Source organism: Typopeltis vanoorti, chromosome 8 (genome assembly GCF_054136105.1).
Source record: "Typopeltis vanoorti isolate ZY-2024b chromosome 8, IOZ_Tvanoo_1.0, whole genome shotgun sequence".
In the NCBI taxonomy this organism is placed as follows: Eukaryota; Metazoa; Arthropoda; class Arachnida; order Uropygi; family Thelyphonidae; genus Typopeltis; species Typopeltis vanoorti.
The window spans coordinates 92598945-92620694 of NC_143556.1; the positions used below are offsets into that span (position 1 = coordinate 92598945).

Here is a 21750-nt window from a genome sequence, read left to right on the forward strand (position 1 = left end):
AACACACTCAAATTCTCTGCAGACACACCACACTCTCAAGCAAGGCATTATAATCATCTTTACAACTCTGCATGCAAAAATTCTGCTTCTCACTGCTCACCCACCTTATACAGTTTCCAGGTATGACCTCTGGTTCTCCCCTGACCTCCCACCCTTTTCTGTAAAACCTTGCCAACATTGATCCTATAACAACTTCTTACTAACTTGCAGGTCTCTATCACATCACCCCTTCTTCCTCCTATCCACTAGACTCTGTAAATTGCATCTTCTCAACCTTTCCTCATATTCGACATTCCAAATATTAGAAACTACCTTAGTAAGTTGCCTCTGGACAGTAGTCGAAGTGTGGCCTAATCAAAGCCTTATACAATGGAACAAAAATCTCCTTACTTCTACAAGTCAGTGTCATCCGTATCATTCTCGGAATTCATTGTGTTGTCCTCACAATGTTGGCAATGTGTCCCCTAAATTTTAGATCCTTATCCACTATCACCCCCAAAATTTCTTATTTCCTCCACCTCCAACAATATATCCCCACCAAGCATAAATTCCACATCCCATCTTTGTTTCCCAAATTTTAAAACCTTACATTTTGCAACATTGAACTCACATCCCCATTCGTATGAGAAGATAAGGCCACATCTTCTTCTCTACTCTTCATATTTATGTTGACTAAATAGCTTAAGGAAATTACAATGTACAATAGAATAGACATTAAAATAAATTTTAATACACTTCCAATATTTCGGCAACGTCACATTGCCATTTTCACAGGAACTTAGAAACAAGACACATGCATGCAAGCACAATACACAGTAAATGAGGTCGAAGCAGGAAGCTATTCTTTCTCCTAAATGTCCCACTCAAAGAATCCTTAGAGCTAATCCAAGCTAAATTTCCTACCGATACAGCCCTATTTCAGTTCACAATGAACTCCGACTATTTTGTTTGGCAAAGAAAATTCTACAAACAAATAGAGGGGACAGCCATGAGTTCACCACTCTCCCCACCCTTTGCCAACTTTTTTTGTGGAAACTTTTGAAGAGAAAGCCTTAAACTCTGCACCACAAAAACCAACCATATGGCTTCGCTATGTTGATGATGTGTTCGCTATTTGGCCACATGGCTCTGATGCACTCCTCTCTTTCCTAACACACTTAAACAACCAACACCCCAGAATCAAGTTCACTCTGGAAAAAGAGGAAAACAACAGCCTCCCTTCTTAGACACACTAGTCACCTACCAGCCTGATGGAACCTTGGTTTTCTCAGTTTATAGAAAACCCACCCACACAGACAGATATATCCACCAACAATCCCCCTCCCTCACAACAATATGGAGTCATTAAGACACTACACAACAGGGCTAAACTTATCTGTTCAAATGACAATTCCCTAACCACAGAACTAAACCACATTCTCAACACTTTCTCAGCCAATGGCTACCCCCCCCCCCCAAAAAAAAATCCAAAAAATATTGAAACCAATAAACCACAACCCCCCCCCCCCCCTTCACAACAAGGATTACTCTAAATCCATCACCATTCCCTACTATATCTGAGGCACCTCAGAAAAAATTACAAAAATCCTAAAAAAACATGACTTAATTTCTTGTTACAGACCATATAGAAAATTGGCATCGCTTATCTGCTCCACTAAAGACCAACCTTCTCCCTTAGACCTACCTGGTGTATACCAGGTCCCTTGCAGCTGTAAGCTGTCCTACTTTGGCCAAACAGACAGGACAGCTAATATCAGAATTTCAGAACACAAGGACTACATCCAGTTTCACCAATATAGCCGCTCTGGTCTTGTAGACCATGCTCTGGATACCCGCCATGAATATGGTGGAAGAAAGCCACGATAATACACCGTAGTAAATTCAAATACAAAATGAGGTTTGGATTGTTTCTCAGCCCTAAGAAACAATCCAAACCTCAACAAATTTGGCTGCATGAGACTGCCCCAAATTTGGGAAACCTACATTGCCCTCTAGGGGCACCATCAGGACTTTTAGGAGAAAGCTTCGTCCTCATTTACTGTGTATTGTGCTTGCGTGCACGTGTCTTGTTTCTAAGTTCCTGTGAAAATAGCAACGTGATGTTGCCGAAATATTGGAAGTGTATTAAAATTTATTTTAATGTATATTCTATTGTACGTTGTAATTTCCTTAAGCTATTTAGTAAATATGTATAATCAACGTCTAAGCCTTTCCATGAGAACTACTCTTCATAGTTCATTTCAACTTTGCATCATCTGCAAACAACTGAATATTCCTATCTAAATCTTTGTCAATATCATTGTACAGGTTAAACAGCAATGGCTCTAAAACCCTGAGGCACACCACTAGTGACTTTTTCTTCTGGGATATTGCCCCACCCCCCATACACAACTTGCTGATTCCTATCAGATAGCCAGTCTCTGATGTACTAATCTAATATCCAACCCCCATCTGCCTCTAGTTTGCTTATTAACTTATCATGCACAAATCTTGATGATATTCATTACAGAAAAATTACTGATGTGTTGATCACTTTAACATAACCAAACTAATTATACAACTCGCTCTTACTGAAAGGGTAAAAGCCAGAGTCAGATGTGTTCAGAAGTAGCAGGGAAGAAAAATACAAGTTTTTGTTATTTTTATTAGAGTTTTCTACTTTAAATAACACAACAAAGTAACATGCAGATGAAATTCGACTTAAAAACATAAAATTTTTAGTACAGTTGTAGTAGTTCTTATACTTGGTTATTCGTGCACTATTTGAAAGATGACAGCAGCTGCAGCTCAGTTTACTAATGTAAATTTCTGATACCAAGAAATTATATACTTGGTTTAATCCTTTATCCAAACGTAAGCAAACAAAGTTTGTGCCTGAAGTAATTTCAGGACTGGGGCAATTTGTATATAGAAGCTGATGACTTCAAATTACATTACTTGCCTTAGTATCCCACAATGCAAAGCACTTATCTTATGGGTATGTATAATGCTGTGCATTATGGGAATGGTTACTATCTCTATTCCAGAGTATTTTAATAATAATGTGTGACAGCTTTTGGCTACTTGTATAAGAAATTATGACTTCGGCATTACTTCAACCTTAGTATCACCTCTGGGTCTGGCTCTTACTGATGAGACCTCAATAAAGGTCAAAACGGTTTGGTAGTGCCACAGGTACCTTTTAAGATTAGACTGGCCTAGAGAGATGCACACTCTTGCTCACCATTCATCCTTCCAACCAAGACCATCTCCGAGAACTTCCAAGGATTCAAACTTTTCACGTTCCCCCACTTTTATTTTTTCATTTACATTCTGCTCATTATTCTCACCCTCTATTCACACTACTGAGCAGAATATAAATGAAAAAATAAAAGTGGTGGAACGTGAAAAGGTTGAATCCTTGAAGTTCTCAGAGATGGTCTTGGTTGGAAGGATAAATATCAAGCAAGAGTGGGTAGCTTGCACAGAGGAGAGAATAGAAACAGTAGAAGAGAGAGAATGAAGAAAATGCGAGGGAGTGCTGGAACCAGGAATAGAGAGATGTCAGGACAACAGATAAGTAGGGAAACAAAGAAAGAAAACGTTAGAGAGGAGAGAGTGAAGAATGCAGGTGAGCAAGGAAGAAACAGAGTGGCAAGAAGTGTGATGTATGGAGACTTGATCCATGGTGTGCAAGATAGAATGCCTGAGTAGTGTTTGATTGGAGGAATGATAGAATGTGTGACTATGGTAATTAAATGAGGTGAAAGGGTAGATCAGATGATTGTGATAATGGGCACGAATGACTTGAGAGGTAGTGTGAAGTGGGTAGCAAGAGATCTGAGGTCATATAGAAGAAAACTCTGAGAGGGAAGATAGTGTGTGTGTTGCACAGGTATGATAAAACAGGTAGAGCTCTGGAGAAGAGCATCAATAATGAATAGTATAACAGCCAGAATGTGTCAAAAGAGAGCCTTGGAATATGTAGATGCTTGGAGGGCATTTGAAGACAGAAAGGAACTTTATGCAAAAGATGGCTTGCATTTGAATGAAGAAGGACATAGGCATCTATGTAGGGGAAGAGAAGATGGGGTGGATGCATAACGGTGGAAGACAAGATGAAGCTAAGTTTTCATTACTGTATTTAGTTATTTCATTGTATTCAGTGTACTTAATGTTTTGTTTTGCTTGTAATTGTTTATACTTTTCTTATTTATTTATACTACCTAATACTTATTTAGCATTATTTTTGAAACTAATTTGAATAATTAAATTACGCTAGTAGTCCCTCAGCAGTAACGAATGATGGCGGATTCAGCTGCAGTCGCAAATGGCATGTCGGCAAGTCCTCCACCATTTAGGCACTCTATTATAAGCAATATAATAAGGGAGTTTGTGGCATGCAGTATTTGCGACATGTATGCGTCTCGGGAATTGGATATCTGGCTTGTGAGAGAGGATGGGATGCGTGTGTGTTTAAAGTGCAGGCAGTGGGAGGAAATAAATGCAGCAGATATCTCAATAACCGACCTTGTTGCTCCAGGAACGGGAAATGAATACAGGAAGATGAGTAGTGTGATAGGTGAGAATGAAGAAAAAAATGTGAATGAGAAAATAATAGTTGATAGTGTAGAAGGCGTGAGTGACCGTGCAAGTTTAGACGGTCTTGTTTGGGAGAGTGAATTTCGATTTAGAGTGACTGACCTGCAGAGGGAGATAGAGGAGCTGAAAGAGGAGGTGGAATGTCTTGGGAGAAGTATGAAAGATGAGATTAGAATGGAAGAGATAAATGCAAGGCAAATCGGAGTAGGGGAGAGAGAGAGTTTCGGGAATAATAGGAGAGGAGAGAAATTTGTAAATGATAAAAGAGGAGAGAATGGAATTGGATATGGAAATGGAGAGAGGGGTATGGGAATGCTAGAAGAGGAGAGAATGGAAACAGTAGGAGAGACGGAATGAGAGAGAGGTATGGCAGTGCTAGAAGAGGAGACAATGGAAACAATAGGACAGAGAGGGAATGAAAGAAGAGGAGAAAATGGAAACAATAGGAGAGAGGGAATGGTAAGAGGTATAATGTATGGGGACTCAATGATCCGTGGTGTTCAAGACAGGATGCGTGAGGAGTGTTTGCCAGGAGGAACGATAGAAAGGGTGGCTTTGGCAGTTAAGAGAGGTGAAAGGGTGGATGAGATGATTGTGATGGTGGGAACAAATGACTTGAGTGGTGGTGTAAATAGGGCAGCGAGAGATATGAGATTCTTGCTTGAGGTGGTACGAAAGAAGACACAGAGAGGAAAGATATTGTGTGTGTTGCCTAGGATGATAATGACGAACTGAGCAGAATAGCGGTAATATTGAATGACATAATAGCTAGAATATGTGACAAGAGAGGACTGGAATATGTGGATGCTTGGAGTGCGTTTGAGGAAAGAGAGGAGTTGTATGCGAGAGACCATTTACATTTGAATGAGGAAGGACGTAGGCATCTGGAGAGATTGCTGTTCTGAAAAAGTCAGTGTGTCCCAGGGAGGATGGTAGCAGGGGTGGCCTCTTGTGGGAATGGGTACTTGGGAGAAGGGGGACGACATCAGGTAACACTGAGCCCAGTGGAGTCTAGAGGGGATAATGCTAGGTATAGAAACAACAGCATTTATATGCTATATACTAATGCCAGGAGTATCTGGAATGAGGGAGAGGAATTGGTGGCGCAGATAGCATCAGCCTGGCCAAAAATTATTGGGATCACTGAGACGTAGTTGACAGAAGAGGTTATAATAACAGGAATAGAAGTTGCTGGGTACAGCATTTTTTGGCAGGATAGGAAGGGAAAGCGTGGTGGTGGAGTACTGCTTACGATAAGTCACGACCTATGTCCCCTATGAATGGAGACTTTGGAAGGCAGTGACACTAATGATTTTGAAAGCATATGGTGTGAGGTAGAGGTGGGCAAGACAGGATATTTAGTGGAGTGTTGCTACAGACCCAGGAGTACAGATGATGTGGACCAGGAAATGTTTAGACAGCTGAGTTTGGCAAGTGCAAGAAGAATGATTGTTATGGGAAATTTTAACTACAGTAGTATAAACTGGGGAGAGGAAGATGCATGTAGCAATAAGGGAATGGAATTTCTAGAATTCTTGAGGGACAAATGTCTTAGGCAACATGTAATAGAGGGAACAAGAGGTTCAAGAATTTTGGATTTGGTTATAGCATCAGAAGAGTTAATAATAACTGAGATGACATCTCTCCCACCAGTTGGAGAGAGTGACCATATGGTTTTGACTTGGAAAATGAATAGACAAGCAGGAGTATCAACAAGATGGGAACGTATGCAGAATTATAAGGCAGGTGATTATAATAGTCTTAGACATCAACTTGGGGAAGTTTCATGGAGGGAGGAATTGGAAGGCTGGGATATCATTAGTGCGTGGGAAATTATGAAAGAATATTTGTTACATCAATGGTAAGTTGTATACCACGAGTGAACAAGAGGACACAATTTGGAGTAAAGTGGATGACAAACAATATTAAACAGGAATTGCATGCGAAAAAGAGGCTGTGGAAGAGATATAAGGAGACAGGAGAAGAGAAGATGCATGAAGAGTATAAGACACAGGCCAGAAGAGTGACTAGTACGGTAAGGAAGGCAAAACTGGAATATGAGAGGAGATTGGCCCTAAGATCCAAAGAAAATCCTAGAGAATTTTTTTAGATATATGGCCAGTAGGAGGAGAAATGACTGTGGAAGAATGATATTTTGGGATAAAAATGGGAATAGAGTGACTGATGCAGCGGACATAACAGAATTGTTCAATGAACACTTTATTGGAGTATTTCATCCTGGAGGAGTCAGTTTTAATGCTAGAGGGATAGGGCACATTCAAGGTTTAGAGGTACAAGAGGAGAGTGTGTTTCAAATAATGAGTACTCTTGATGTCAGTAAAGCTGTGGGACTGGATGGTATTTCACTACGAGTTTTGAGAGAATGTGCTAGGGAACTGACAGTGCCTTTGACCTGGCTTTTCAATGAAAGTCTGGCTGCTGGAAAGGTGCCCATGGAATGAAAGGAAGGTAAGCTAGTGCCATTGCGTAAGGGCGGTAGCACTATCTTACCTTCCTTTCATTCCATCAGTAGTTAGTAAGATCTTGGAGAAAGTAGTGAAGGACCGTATACAGCATTGGGCAGATAAGGGTAATGTTATCTGTGAGAGTCAACATGGATTTGTGAAGGGGCACTCTTGTTTTAGCAATATGCTAACCTTTTATGATAAAGTTACAAGAGCATTAGATGAGGGAAAGGCATATACTGCCATTTTCTTAGACTTAGCGAAGGCATTTGACAGGGTGCCACATGATAAGCTGATATTTAAATTGCAGCACATGGGTCTGGATGTCAGATTGGTCAACTGGATTCAGGATTGGCTGTCTGATAGATATCAGAGAGTTGTGTATGGGGGGGGGGGCAGTTTCAAGGAAGCAGAGGGTTACAAGTGGGGTCCCACAGGGCTCAGTACTGGGACCTATATTGTTTAACCTTTATATCAATGACATTGTCAGTGGATTACAAGGGGTATTCAGTTGTTTGCAGATGATGCGAAGCTGGGAAGGATTATTAGTAATAGTGCAGATGCGACAGCCCTGCAAGAGGATTTGAATAAGCTAGATAGATGGGCAAATGAATGGGGGTTTCATTTTAATGCAGCAAAATGTAAGGTCTTGAGGTTTGGGAAACATCGATGGGACACTGCATACTCTATGGGAGGAGTTATACTGGAGGAAGTAGGGGAGACAAGAGATCTGGGGTTGATGATTGATAGAAACCTGAAATTTAGGGGACATATTGCAAAGGTGGCGAAGGTAACACAGAGGATTGCTGCAATAATGAGAAGGACACTGACTTGCAGAGATAAAACAGTATCATTCCGTTGTATAAGATCCTGATCAGACCACACTTGGACTATTGTTCTCAGATTTGGTCCCCAGGATTTGAAGGGGATAAATTAACTGTGGAAAGGGTACAAAGGCGGAGAACAAAGATGGTTTCAGGACTGTACAATGATAGTTATGAGGATTGGCTGAGGGATTGTGGACTGCAGAGTTTGGTGGATAGAAAAAGGAGAGGTGATATGATTGAGACTTTTAAACTGTTGAGAGGTGGTTAGTTGACACTGGGGGAGTTCTTTTGCTTGGTTGAACAGTGGAAAGGAGTGATGACAAGAGGCCATCCCTGGAAGTTTCAAAAGGAAACTGTGAGCAAGAGGGTGAGGAGTGGTTTCTTTGCATGGAGGGTGGTTGAACCATGGAATGCATTGCCTGATGGAGTAGTGAGAGCGAGAACGGTCAATGAGTTCAAGGAGTCGTATGATAGACTTTGTGTTTCTTAGGGGGAGACCTCCCCTTGATGAGTCTTGATAGACCGTGTTTCTTAGGAAGGACCTCCCACGATGAGTCTTTTGACTCCATGGAGGCCTGAATAATAATAATAATCTGGAGAAACTGAGGTTCTCTGAATGAGTCCGTAAGTCAATGCAGGGAAACTAGAATTATCAGGGTGGATGGTAGCAAAGTGGATGATAGTACCTATTCCCACAAGATGGCCTCTTGTGGGAATAGGTGCTTGGGAGAAGAGGGGAATACATTGGGTAATGCTGAATCCAGTGGAGTTTGGAAGGGATAATGATAGGTATAGAAACAGTGACAATGCCTTGATTCTTTAAACTAATGCTAGGATTATCCGGAATAGAGGAGATGAATTGGTGGCACTGATAGCATCAGCCTGTCCAAAGATTATTGGGATCTTTGAGACATGATGGAAGATGATATACTAACAAGAATAAAAATAACAGGGTAGAGCATTTTTCAACAGGATAGGAAATGCAAACACAGTGGTGGAGTATGATAAGTGATGACTTACGCCCTCACAGAGTGGAGGATTAGGAGGGCAATGGCACTAATGGTTTTGAAAGCATATGGTCGGAGGTATAGGTGGGCAAGACAGGATATTTAATAGGGTGTTGCCTACAAGCTAGGGAGCAAGAGATGTTCAGGCAGCTGAACTTGGCAATTGCAAGATGACTGTTAGGGGAGATTTTAACTCTGTGTGTGTGTGTATTATGTTCCATTGAGTTGTTTCGACTCCTGGTGATCCCACGAACATACACTCTCCATTGAGATCTGTCCCTGACCATGTCTTTCAGAAATTCCAAGAGCACTCCAGTTGCTTCTTTAACTCCATCCACCCATCTAATTCTTGGTCTTCCTCTTCTTCTGCTTCCATCAACTTTAGCAAGCATCATCATCTTCTCCAGACTGTAATTTGCTCGCATAATATGTCCGAAGTATGACAATTTTTGCTTGATGATCATAGCTTCGAGGGAGCAATCTGGCTTTATTCTGTCTATCACTGATTTATTGGTTTGCTCTGCAGTCCATGGTATTCTTAGTAAACATCTCCAAACCCATAATTCAAATGAATCTATATTCCTTCTTTCACTCTTTCTCAGGGTCCAACTTTCACATCCATACAGTACCACAGGGAATACAATTGCTTTCACGATTCTGATTTTTGTTGCGAGGCTAATATCTTTATCTTTAAAGATCTTGCTTAAATTTATCATTGCTTTCTTTCCAAGTAATAATCTTCTTCTAACTTCTTTAGTACAATAACCATCTTTATCAATTCGGGATCCTAGGAGCACAAAATTGTTAACTGCTTCCATTGGAAAGAGGAAACTGCATGTAATAATAAGAGAATGGAATTTCTAGAATTCTTGAGAGATAAATGTCTTAGACAACATGTAGTAGAAGGAACACAAGGTTCAGGGGTTTTTGGATCTGATCATAGCATCAGAAAAGCTGATTATAACTGATTTCGCATCTATGCCTCCAGTTGAAGAGTGACCACGTGGCTTAGATTTGGAAGATGAATAGACATGCAGGAGTATCAAAGAGAAAAGGAATGTATATGGAATTATAAGGCAGGTGGTTATAATAGTCTTAGATACCATTATGGAAAATTATGGAGACAACTACTGTGTTAGAGCAAAACTTTAGTTTAATATAAATCAAAATGAACACTCGACGTTTCGACCTTCATATCAAGGTCATCATCTGGAGCATACACATATACAGTATATACAGAGAAACAAGCTGAAATATATATATATATATATATATAAATAAATAAAAAATAAAATATTAAAAAAAACTGTGATTATATCACAGTTCTTGGATGTGATATAATCACAACTGTGATTATATCACAGTTCTTAGATGTGATATAATCACAACTGTGATTATATCACATCCAAATTCTTGGAATTTTTAGGCCACCATTATTGTTGAGATTAGGGTGGTTAATCAGAATTTCACAGGCTTCTTTAAATTTTTTCTTTCATACCAGGTTTTGGTATGTAAAGAGCAGGTACTTTTCCAATCAATTTGGTGTAGGGTGTTGACGTTCTCAACACCCTACTTGAATTTCACTTTGAATCTTGTTAAATGGCATGTGTGTTAGTAGTGAGTTTTTAGAACAATGGTTGCTAAGCTACCTCAAGGGATCACTTTAGTGAGTATGGGAGTGGTGAACCTGATGATAATCTCATCCTCCCACTGTCTCTGGTTTCCCTGTAGCTCTTCTCCTCCTCTGGGATACCATTCTGATATCAACTTTTCCCATTTTTGAGTAAGACCTATGCATTGCCATTTGGATCTTTTATGGCTATTATAGATCATTACTGAGTAATGATCTTTCTCTTTTTCTGTAGATAATCTCCAACTTGTTCAATTGTTTGAGTCCATATTTCACTTCCATATATCACGACTGGAAGTATACAACTGTCAAATATTTTTCTTTTAAGATGGATTGGGATGTTTCACTTCACAGTGTTTTCCAAATGCTATCCAACCAAGATGAATTCTACATATAATTTTTTCTTTACATCATCCTCTATAGTGTTGTCCTAAGTAAACATAGGAGATTACTATATCAATTTCGGTGTTCCATTTGTACTGGCTTATTGGTAATGCATTTATTATACATTATTTCTGCTGTGTCTTTGTTTATAATTAATCCTTTCTTTTTTTACTTTCTGTATTCAGTTCACTGATCTTTTGTTGATGCTCTCCTGCATAGTTTCCTAAGAGAATGATATCATCAGCAAATCATAGTGATTTAGTTCTTTCCCATTTACCATAATTCCTCTATTTTACCAATCCAGGTTTTTCAAATTTTCTTTTAAGGCTGCTGTAAATAATTTAGGTGAAATGGCATCTCCCTATCTAACTCCCTTTTTTTTTTTTATAGGAAATTTCTTATCTGTTCCTGATTTTAAAGATGCAGTTGAATTTTTATATATATGACTAGGTATATCAATGTAAGTTTTGCAATTCCCTGATGTTTAAGAGCTTCTAAAATAGCTAATGTTGACAATGAATCAAATGCCTTTTCAAAATCAATGCTAGACCTAAGGGTTTTTGATATTATTATTAAGAGAGAGACCTCCAGGGAATCAGGGACTCCTTTGTCTTTTCAATTATTTTGTCTCACACACACACACACATACACACATGATCAATGATGCCGTGATTTTTTCAGAATCTTGCTTGTTCTGGAGGTTGGCAAAAATCTAGACTGTTTTGTGTTCTGTTGCATGATCTTTGTAAAAATTTTGTATATTGTTGAAAGGAGACTGCTAGGGCAGTAATTTTTAACATCTTCTTTGTCTCTCTTTTAAAATACTATAAGGATAGCATTGTTCCAACTCTTTGGTATTCTCTTCTGTCTTAAGCATGATGTCTAAATTTTGCCAAACGGTCATGATTGGTACACCACCTGCTTTCAGAACTTCTATTGGTAACTCATCTTCACCTTTTCTTTTCATTACTCATACTATCCATTGCATGCTGAACTTCTTTTAAAACATCAGGGAATATTTCTTCCTCTTCCAAATGCAAGAAGATGAATTTTTGTTTTCATATTGGTTTGTCTTGGGAATCATCATACAACTCGGCATAAAAGGATTCTATTCTTCTTAAGATCTGTTCTTTGGAGTACTAATTGAAGACAATTAGTACTCCATTTTCACCTTTAAGGGTTATTAATTTATTTTGTCCTATAGACTCGCATCTCACTCCATTTAGACTCATTGTTTTCTATTGTAATTCTAATTCTCCTTGTTCTGTAATTTCTATTGTCATTCTTTTTCTTATTGTTTCACATAGCTCCAAGCTATGTGAAATCTAGATCTTTTTTTCTTTTTTTTATTATTATTATTTTTCTTCTCTTTCTGAGAAGCTTTAGGGTTTATTCAGAAAGTTTTTCTTTCATCCTTCTTTTGGTTAGTTCCACTAATTAGGATACAATACACATGGACTACTGTGCCCAGATTTGGTCACCTGGATTTCAGAAGGACGAAGAGATGTTGGAAAAGGTTCCAGAGACGACTGACTAAGGTAGTTTCTAACCTCTGGAATGTCGAATATGAGGAAAGATTGAGAAGATGCAATTTACAGAGTCTGGTGGATACAAGGAAGAAGGGGGGGGGGGGAAAGGGTTGTTATAGGATCAATGTTGGAGAGGTTCTACAGAAAATAGTGGGAGATCAGGGAGAAAACCAGAGATCATCCCTCGAAACTGTATAAAGAGGGTGTGTGAGTAGGGAAGTGAGAAGCATGTTTTTTTCATGCAGAGTTGTGAATGATTGGAATGCCTTGCCTGAGAGTGTGGTGTCTACAGAGAATTTGAGTGTGTTTAAGCATGGTATTATGAGCTGCATGTATGATAAAAGGACCTCCTAGATGAGTCTTTCACTCCATGGGGTCTTGGATAGTAATAATCTCTTTGGCATTACAGGTATCCTTGCTTAACACGGGATTTGATTAACGCACCTTTAACTCTGCAGAGCTTGCAGCTGATCTGACAGATACATGCAAAATGTTTAATATAAATATTCTTACACAATTCCATGTATAGCTTGGAGGTCGAGTAGCTGTGCATTCATTCATGCATTCATGTTACGAGTGATATTTGACAGTAAATTGTATCTGAGAGATACCGCGACCTCCGATGTCAGTATAGTATGGTTTTTTCTTTATTTTTTTTTTATATTATTCTTTGTTCAATAATTTCTAGATTGTAACTGAAAATAAATAAACCATCATGCATTACTGAAATAGAGAGCCAAAGGCTTATTTATCATACATGTCCTCTAGGAGATGTGCTTTACATTATGGAAAATACTAAGGAATGAGATCTGGAGCTTACTCCACCTTTAGTACGAGTTGCCCATGCTTGCATCCACTGAAATGTTTAGTTTCTGTACATTCGGCATGAAACTCTTGTAGTTTCTATATTCCGCTATGAAATAATGTTGGATTCAATATTTATCATACATGTCCTCTAGACAGGTCCGGCTCTACTGACGGTGCAAGACGTGCATTTGCACAGGGCAGCAAGTTTTTTTGGGAGGCAAAGTTGGCATAAACTATACGAAAAATAAGGGAGAAGGGGCTGCAAAATATGCTACACGGGGCGACTATATGAAAAATAAAGGAGCGGCAAAATATGCTACTGCATGGGCGGCAAAATTCCTAGGGGCAGCCCTGCCTCTAGGACAGTGCTTCCCAAACTTATGGATGTAAAGGCCCCCTTGGAAAAATTAAAATATTTCATGGCTCCCATCGAAAAAAAAAAAAATCTTAATAAAGACATATATTATTATTATATTTATTGTATTTATATTCAATACAAAGCATACACAGCGAATATCGCAAAAATCGAATGCAATTATCACATTTTTAGCATCTTACATACACATTTGACATGGAGCAGTTAGTCTTAAAACATTTTAAATTTGCTTGGCATGAAACTCTTGTAGTTTCAATATTCGGCTATGAAATAATGTTGGATTCAATATCCACTTAATTTTTACCATCATGTATTATATTTGCAGTGTTTTTTCTTTATGTTTTATTGCTTGTTTGCCGAGGTCTGGAGAGTCATTTTGCTTGTTATCGTAGAATTTATGCCAATAAGAAAAAAAATTAAAACCTTGATAACGACTCTTGATAACTTCTTTTGATAAAAAAATTGCAGTAAATAATGTAGGTACAAGTATTTATTAAACATTTACTTTGCATTCATTTTTTATCTTTCCTAAAAGAGTACCATATAAAACGAATTATTAATACAGTAATCGATCATGGACGAATTGTAATTTTTACCATTGATTATTAGATTTGATTAACGCGATTTTGATATAAGCGGTAACATCGAGAGATTAATTAACCGCATTAGTCGAGGGATACCTGTATTTAGTAGGATTTCAGTTATTATTTGATAATTTTTATCGGGCTCTTCATTCATATGAATAATATAAACTTCTAATATCTATTTCTGGAAAAACACTGTTTTTTCCATATTTGGTAAATTAATATATTATCTTTTACCTTTAATCAGTTTCTGTCTTTCTCATCTTTTGTTGATGCCAGTTTTTGATCTTACTACATCTATATCTCAGACAATATATTGAAAGTTTATTTTTCACTTGGTCAGACTATAATAAATTTAGTTTAATCCTTTATCCAAGTGTGTGCAAACAAAGTTTGCGCTTGAAAATATCTTCAGGACTGGGGTAAAGTGGTACAACACCGGGCAACTCCTTGCAAAGGTGGAGCAAGCTACCAACACTCCTATCTCAGTATCTCCCATAATGCAAAACACATCTCCTTGCGGATATGCATAATGTTATGCATTAAGGGAAGGGCCACTATCCAGACTAGTTTCGACCTTTATTGAGGTCTCTTCAGCGGGAGTCAGGCCCAAGTGCAGATACCAGGCAGAAGCATTAGCAAGGTCATCACCTCCTATAGGAGTTGCCAAACGGTGTGCCACCGTTTTATTAAATTACTCTGGATTTAGAGACAGATGTTGAAAGTTTATTTTTCACTTGGTCAGACTATAATAAATTTAGTTTAATCCTTTATCCAAGTGTGTGCAAACAAAGTTTGCGCCTGAAAGTATCTTCAGGACTGGGGACTTTTGCAATGAGTTGCCCGGTGTTGTATCACTTTACCCCAGTCCTGAAGATACTATATCATTGATATACAAATTAAACAACAAATGACCAAGTATTGAGCCCTGTGATACATGACTGGTCACTTGCTTTCTCCTGGACTCAAATCCTTCATAAACCCCTCTTTGATATCTGTCCATCGGCCATCACCCTCTAATCCAAATCACCAGATTCATATCCATTTCCATTTGCTCCAATTTATTCAATAGATTTCTGTGTAGAATATGGTCAAATCTTCCTGCAAAGTCTAGCAATATTACTGAGTAGTGATTTCCATTGTCAATACCATTGTCACTTGATTATAAAAAGTAAGCAAATTACTAAGGGAAGGCTTCACAAAACCCTTATAGAGTATCATATTCTTATCCACCCAGTCCTGAATATTTTCACCAAATTCTCCTATATCTTAATCATCACTCCTGAGATGCTGATTGGCCTATAATTTGCTACTTCTGTCTTGGAGCATTCTTTATGCTATGGCTATTTTGCCCTCTTTCTACTCCATCAGTTCCCACTAATGAGACTTAAATTAAACAGCTTGGACAGAAGAGCAGATAATTCCCTTTCACATCCTTGTAATACAGGCCAATATTTCATCTCATTAATTAAAAGTGTTAAAATGCCATTTAATTAATAGCGCTTTCACAGCACAATTGGAAGAACGATGAATGTTGCACCCTTCAACTGGAAAAAGCCTAAGTGCAATTCTTGTCATGATGAGAGGAATCTTTTTATATATATACACACAGGTATCCCTTGCTTAACGCGCAACTTGATTACCACGGCGAAATTAATTGCAGCAATCCCTTGATATACGTGGCAAGAGTTTTGATTAACGCACCTTTAACCCTGCGGAGCTTGCAGCTGATCTGACAGATACATGCAAAATGTTTAATATAAATATTCTTACACAATTCAGTGTACAGCTTGGAGGTCATGAGTAGCTGTGCATTCATATGTTACGAGTGATATTTCGCACTGTTTTTCATTGTCAGTTTGGTTTAACACATGCTATGTAAAAGTTTGTGATTATTTGACAGTAAATTGTATCCGAGAGATACCGCGACCTCCGATATCAGTATAGTATGGTTTAGTGGTTTTTTTTTATTCTTTATTCAATAATTTCTAGATTGTAACTGAAAATAAATAAACCATCATGTATTACTGAAATACAGAGAGCAAAAGGCTTATTTATCATACATGTCCTCTAGGAAATGTTCTTTACATTACGCAAAATACTAAGGAAAGGGATCTGGAGCTTACTCCACCTTTACTATGAGGTTGACCTTGTAGGACAACTCGTAGAATATAGAAACTACTCTTGTAGAATATAGAAACCGAATATAGAAACTACTCTTGTAGTTTCTATATTCGGCTATGAAATAATGTTGGATTCAATATCCACTTAATTTTTACTATCATGTATTATATTTGCAGTGTCTTTTCTTTATGATTTATTGCTTGTTTTCTCAGGTCTGGAGAGTCATTTTGCTTGTTATCGTAGAATTTATGCCGATAAGAAAAAAATTAAAATCGTTCAAACGACTCTTGATAACTTCTTTTGATAAAAAAATTGCAGTAAATAATGTAGGTACAAGTATTTATTAAACATTTATTTTGCATTCATTTTTTATCTTTCCTAAAAGAGTACCATATAAAACGAATTATTAATACAGTAATCGATCATGGACAAATTGTAATTTTTACCATTGATTATTAGATTTGATTAACGCAATTTTGATATAAGTTGTAACATCGAGTGATTAATTAACCGCTTTAATTGAGGGATACCTGTATATATATCTTTTCAAATGAAGGCGAGTTATCCAATCATATACAGAGGAAGAAGAGATTTTTCTCCCAGAAACTCCGATTTTTAACCCATATATAGACAAATCGACCTTCAGAACACACAATTTCCAGACAAAAAAATACTAGTGATGGTGGACAGTAGATCAGGGATCGACAACCATTTCCGACTCGAGGGCCACATTCAGTTTTTATTTTTAATAATCAGGCCGCAAGGGTTTAATTAAGAGAAAATAGTGAGTGAAAAAAATATGTAAGTTATCAATTTTTATTATATCAATTTTATTATTATTATTATATTTTTTTGGCTATTTAGCCTATTTTTGTTTAGAAGAGTAATATGGGAATTTTCCCAGAAATAAGACCTACCTTAAAAAACGCAGAAATGTTTATAGTACCTGATATGAAACAAGCATAAAAATGAACTCAATGAAAAATTATTATCACATAAAAACAAAGTTATATAGTTTATGCATCACAATATATGTGTCTCCCTGCGTTTGTTTTCTCTTAACCAAGAGAAAACAAACGCAGGGAGACACAGGGAGACAAAATTTTCCCCTCAAGTTATATCCACTTTATAACTTGAGGGGAAAATTTGGATCAAAGCATGCAAATGTTCATCAGTCAATCGAGAAGCAAATTTATTTTTTCTAAAAACTCATGGCAGAAAATGCTTGTTTGCAGGTGCTTCAAAATGCGATGATCATCTTTGCGAAACTGATTACTCCTTCAAATTTTTTGGTAAGCATCGATAAAAATTTTGGATATTTTCTAATGAAAATGTGTTCGTTAATGTTTCATTGTTTTGTAATTCCAAAACATCCATCTGTAGTTCGTTTGGTAAGTCATCAATGTCGACATTAAAAGGGTTCAAAAATAATCGCATTTCGATGCCATTTTTATGAAAATTATTATTATTACCACGGGCTACTCCAGGAGTCCTTAGACTCATCGAGGGAGGCCCTAAACATCATGTTCACGCAGCTGTTCAACATTCTCACAGTATCCATCATACCTTGCCTTGAACTCGCTCACTGTCATAGCACCCACAACAGACTCTGGCAGCTTATTCCACTCATTTACCACTCTAAAAGTAAAGAACCCAGCTCTAACACCCCTGCTAACCACGCTCTTGCCCAGCTTCCATGGGTGTCCCCTAGTTCTCCCACCACCAGTCCTGATCTCAAAAATATCATCTGAATCAATCCTATAGAACCCTTTTAGCAATTTGAATGTCTCAATCATGTCTCCCCTTTTCCGCCTATCAATTAGTTTCTGCAACCCACAAATCTTCAACCTGTTCTCATATGGTTCATTCCATAGACCTGCTATCATCTTAGTCACTCGCCTCTGGATCCTCTCCACCTCCTCCCCATCGAGAAGGAACCGAGGTGACTAAATCTGGGCACAGTAGTCGAGATGAGGTCTTATCAGGGCTCGGTACAGAGGTACAATAACTTGTTTTTCTCTGCTCGTCAAGGTATTTTTCAACAACCAAGTGAGTTGATGAGCTGATTTAGCTACTTTCGCAATGTGCCCCCTAAACTTCATCTCCCTATCCAGCAACACTCCCAAGTCTCATCAATCTCTTGGAGTACAGTTCCACCAATGTGGTATACTGCTGCTAATCTTTTCACTCCGAAATGCATAACCTTACATTTTGTCACATTAAATTGACATCCATTCTCCTTAGTCCAGAACTCCAATCTATCTAAGTCATCTTGCAAGACTTTGACATCTTCTGCATTCACTATCGCCCTACCCAACTTTGCATCATCAGCGAACAAATGAACTTTCATTTGAACAACATGAAAAAAAATCCACAAATCTTGTTGAAAATTCCGTTTGTAAATCTTCAATAATACCAACAAAAGTTTCTTTATGTGTTTGTCATCCAACACTGTAGATGCAGATTTGCAACATATATAATGATGTAGATTTTCTTCCATCATATGTTTCTTCAACAAACATAGTTGGCGACTGAAAAAGTGTGCCAAAATCTCGGTTGTCAACGGATGAAGTCGCCTTTGTTATCCCCACTCATGATGACTAACACGGTTGACTCACGCCAAGTTGCATGGCGATATCACTAAGTATAGGCATAAAAATTATTTTTAATTTATTATTCATATAATAAATGTATTATTTAAATAATTCAATATACGGGCCGCATGCTATGTAAGTACGTAAACCTTTTATGGGCCACCAAAAATGCACGTTTGGGCCGCATGCAGCCCACGGGCCACCGGTTGCCGACCCCTGGTGTAGATGATGGTGACGAATGGAAATGGTGGAGATAAAGTGCTGTACAGTAGGTGCCCTTCCTCAATGAGTCTTTAGACTCCTTGGAGGTGTCACAAAATAACAATAAAATAATTCCATGACTGTGTCTCTATTGAGGTTCTGCAATATTTTTTGTATGTCTATTTTTTTCAACCTCTATTCTTCTAGTCAGTGTCACATCTGGCATCATTGCAACACTTCTGCAAAATGCTCACACAGGAAATCGACTATTTGGTTTGGTTTTGTTACCTCCCCACCATCAGCACTTTTTAGTCATCTTTCCATAGTCATTTTATCCTTTTACTTGCCACACAGTGAATGAACTTCTGAAGGTTTCTTTTGTTCTCATCAGCTAGCTTTCTCTCATAATTAGCTTTGGCCTTCCTTACCATACCAGTAACCTTTCTTGCTTGCATCTCATACTTTTCGTGGGCATCATGATCACATTTTTCTATATAATCTATCTCCAGAACCTTTTTCTTGTGTGCAACTCCTGCTTAATGAAGATATTCATCCTGCCTGATTCATCTCTCTGGCTCTTTCCCTCCAAATTCTTATGCCATAACTTTATCAATTTTGGAAAATTATACTGACTAATACTCACCATTCATGTGTTCCTTAATTTGTTTATGATTAAAAATAATTTATTGTAATTTATTTTGTATATCTATTAATGCAGATCGTGCTGTTCTTCTGCAACTGATCATGCACATAATATCATGCACTTCCAATTTGATTGTTGTTCCCTTTTTTGTGTTTTCCTATAATTATATTCACAATGACTATGAAATTGAGCCAAAAATTTTCAAATAAAGACTTTTAAATTAAATTAAGTAACTCTATTATTAATCTGTTATGATATATTCTTCCTTTTATGTCTAGATTTTCAGAACAATAGACACTGGTGTGTGCAAAACCAAGGACAAACACGATTTCTGAAGATTACAACTGCAAATTTGGAAAAATCAGCTTGTGACAATTTGTATAACTGAAGATTTTGAGCAGAAAGCAGGTGCACATTCAAATTTTTGAATTCCGTGAAAAGGAGTCAAGTGGTAGCACTCAACTGGATAAAAGGCAAAGGGCTATGCAAAGCAAATTGTGTCTGAAGGAAGCTCTTTTCATAAAGGAATAAATTGGTAACTTGAATGTCTTGTAATGTCTCAAAGATACCATCTAGATTATTTAAAGCAGGGAAGAATTATTGGAAAATTGAAAGAATTATTACAAAGAAGGCTGGAGAATTACTGATATTATGAGAGTGTTCGTAATCTCACATAGTGTTGTATCTAGGCTCCCAGCAGCATTTCAGAACAATGGATGTGTTCCAGACATTTGCTAAAAAGTTGCCCTCGCTTTACCATGGAGCATGAAGACAAATTTTCAGTTATAACAGTGAAACATAATCGATAGAGACCATGGTAGATAAGCTTGCAAGTTGGCTCCATTCATCCACAGGTATACAGACAAACTGTGACAAGATGTGTGTAACAAGTAGGCATATATGCCCGAAGGTTTGTAGTCTACATCCCTTTATCCACACTCATTATAGAACACGTTTTCAGTGGTGTTATATTCATAAAATTGGACGAGACACCAATGGGCTAATGTACTCTTTACAGATGAGTCATTTTTGTCTTTCCTCTGATTCTAGATGCCACTTGATCTGACATGAAAGTGGTACTGCTTACCATCAAGAGAATGTTCTTGAAAGGGATAGGTACATAGTGCTGGGATCATGGTATGGGGAAGCATTATGCTTAATGGATGCACTGAACTACAACTGCTGGAAAAAGGGACTATGACTCAAATTTTAATAATATTGCATTATTAAAACACTTAAGGAATAGAACAACGTAGTTAAGGATATAAATTAAATTAAACTTTAATAAATATTATCCGATATTTCGGAAACGTCACCTTGCATTTTTCTAAAGGAACTTACAAAAAAGTTACGTGCACGTAGGCACTACAACACAGAAACTGGGAATGAAGAGATAAAGCTATTGTTCTCCTAACAGTCCTGATGGTGCCCTCTAGCGGGCTAAGTAGGTGTTCTTGGCCGTTGGGCTGAAGGTCTGCAGATGTAGGCCTCCCAAATTTGGGGCAGTCGCATACAACCAAATTTGTTGAGGTTTGGAGAATTTCTTAGGGCTGAGGCTGATTCCATAAAGAGTCTTTCAAGTTTGTATTTGCTACGGTGTATCACTGTAGCTTTCTTCCACCGTATTCTGTGGCGTGTATCCAGAGCATGGTCCGCAAGCCCAGAATGACTGTATTTGTGAAAACGGATGTAGTCCTTGTGTTCCGTAATTCTGATATTCGCTGTCCTGCCTGTTTGGCCAAAGTAAGACAGTTTACAACTGCAAGGGACCTGGTAAACGCCAGGTAGGTCTAGGGGAAGTGGTTGGTCTTTAGTGGAGCGGATAAGGGATGCCAATTTTCTGTAACGTTTGTAACAGGAGGTCAAGTCATGTTTTTTTAAGATTTTGGTAATCTTTTCCGAGGTGCCTCGGATGTAGGGAATGGTGATGGATTTAGAGTAATCCTTGTTGTGGGGGGGGGATGTGTGGTTTGTAGGTTCTAATATTTTTTGGATTTT

General features: G+C 37.9%; 1 protein-coding gene across 2 annotated transcripts in view; it reads right to left on the reverse strand.

Annotated features, from left to right (window-relative positions):
* LOC150104195 (putative aarF domain-containing protein kinase 2) overlaps window positions 1-21750 on the reverse strand; it is a 176937-nt gene that overhangs the window by 123212 nt on the left and 31975 nt on the right. The gene's annotated exons all lie outside the window — the stretch shown is intronic.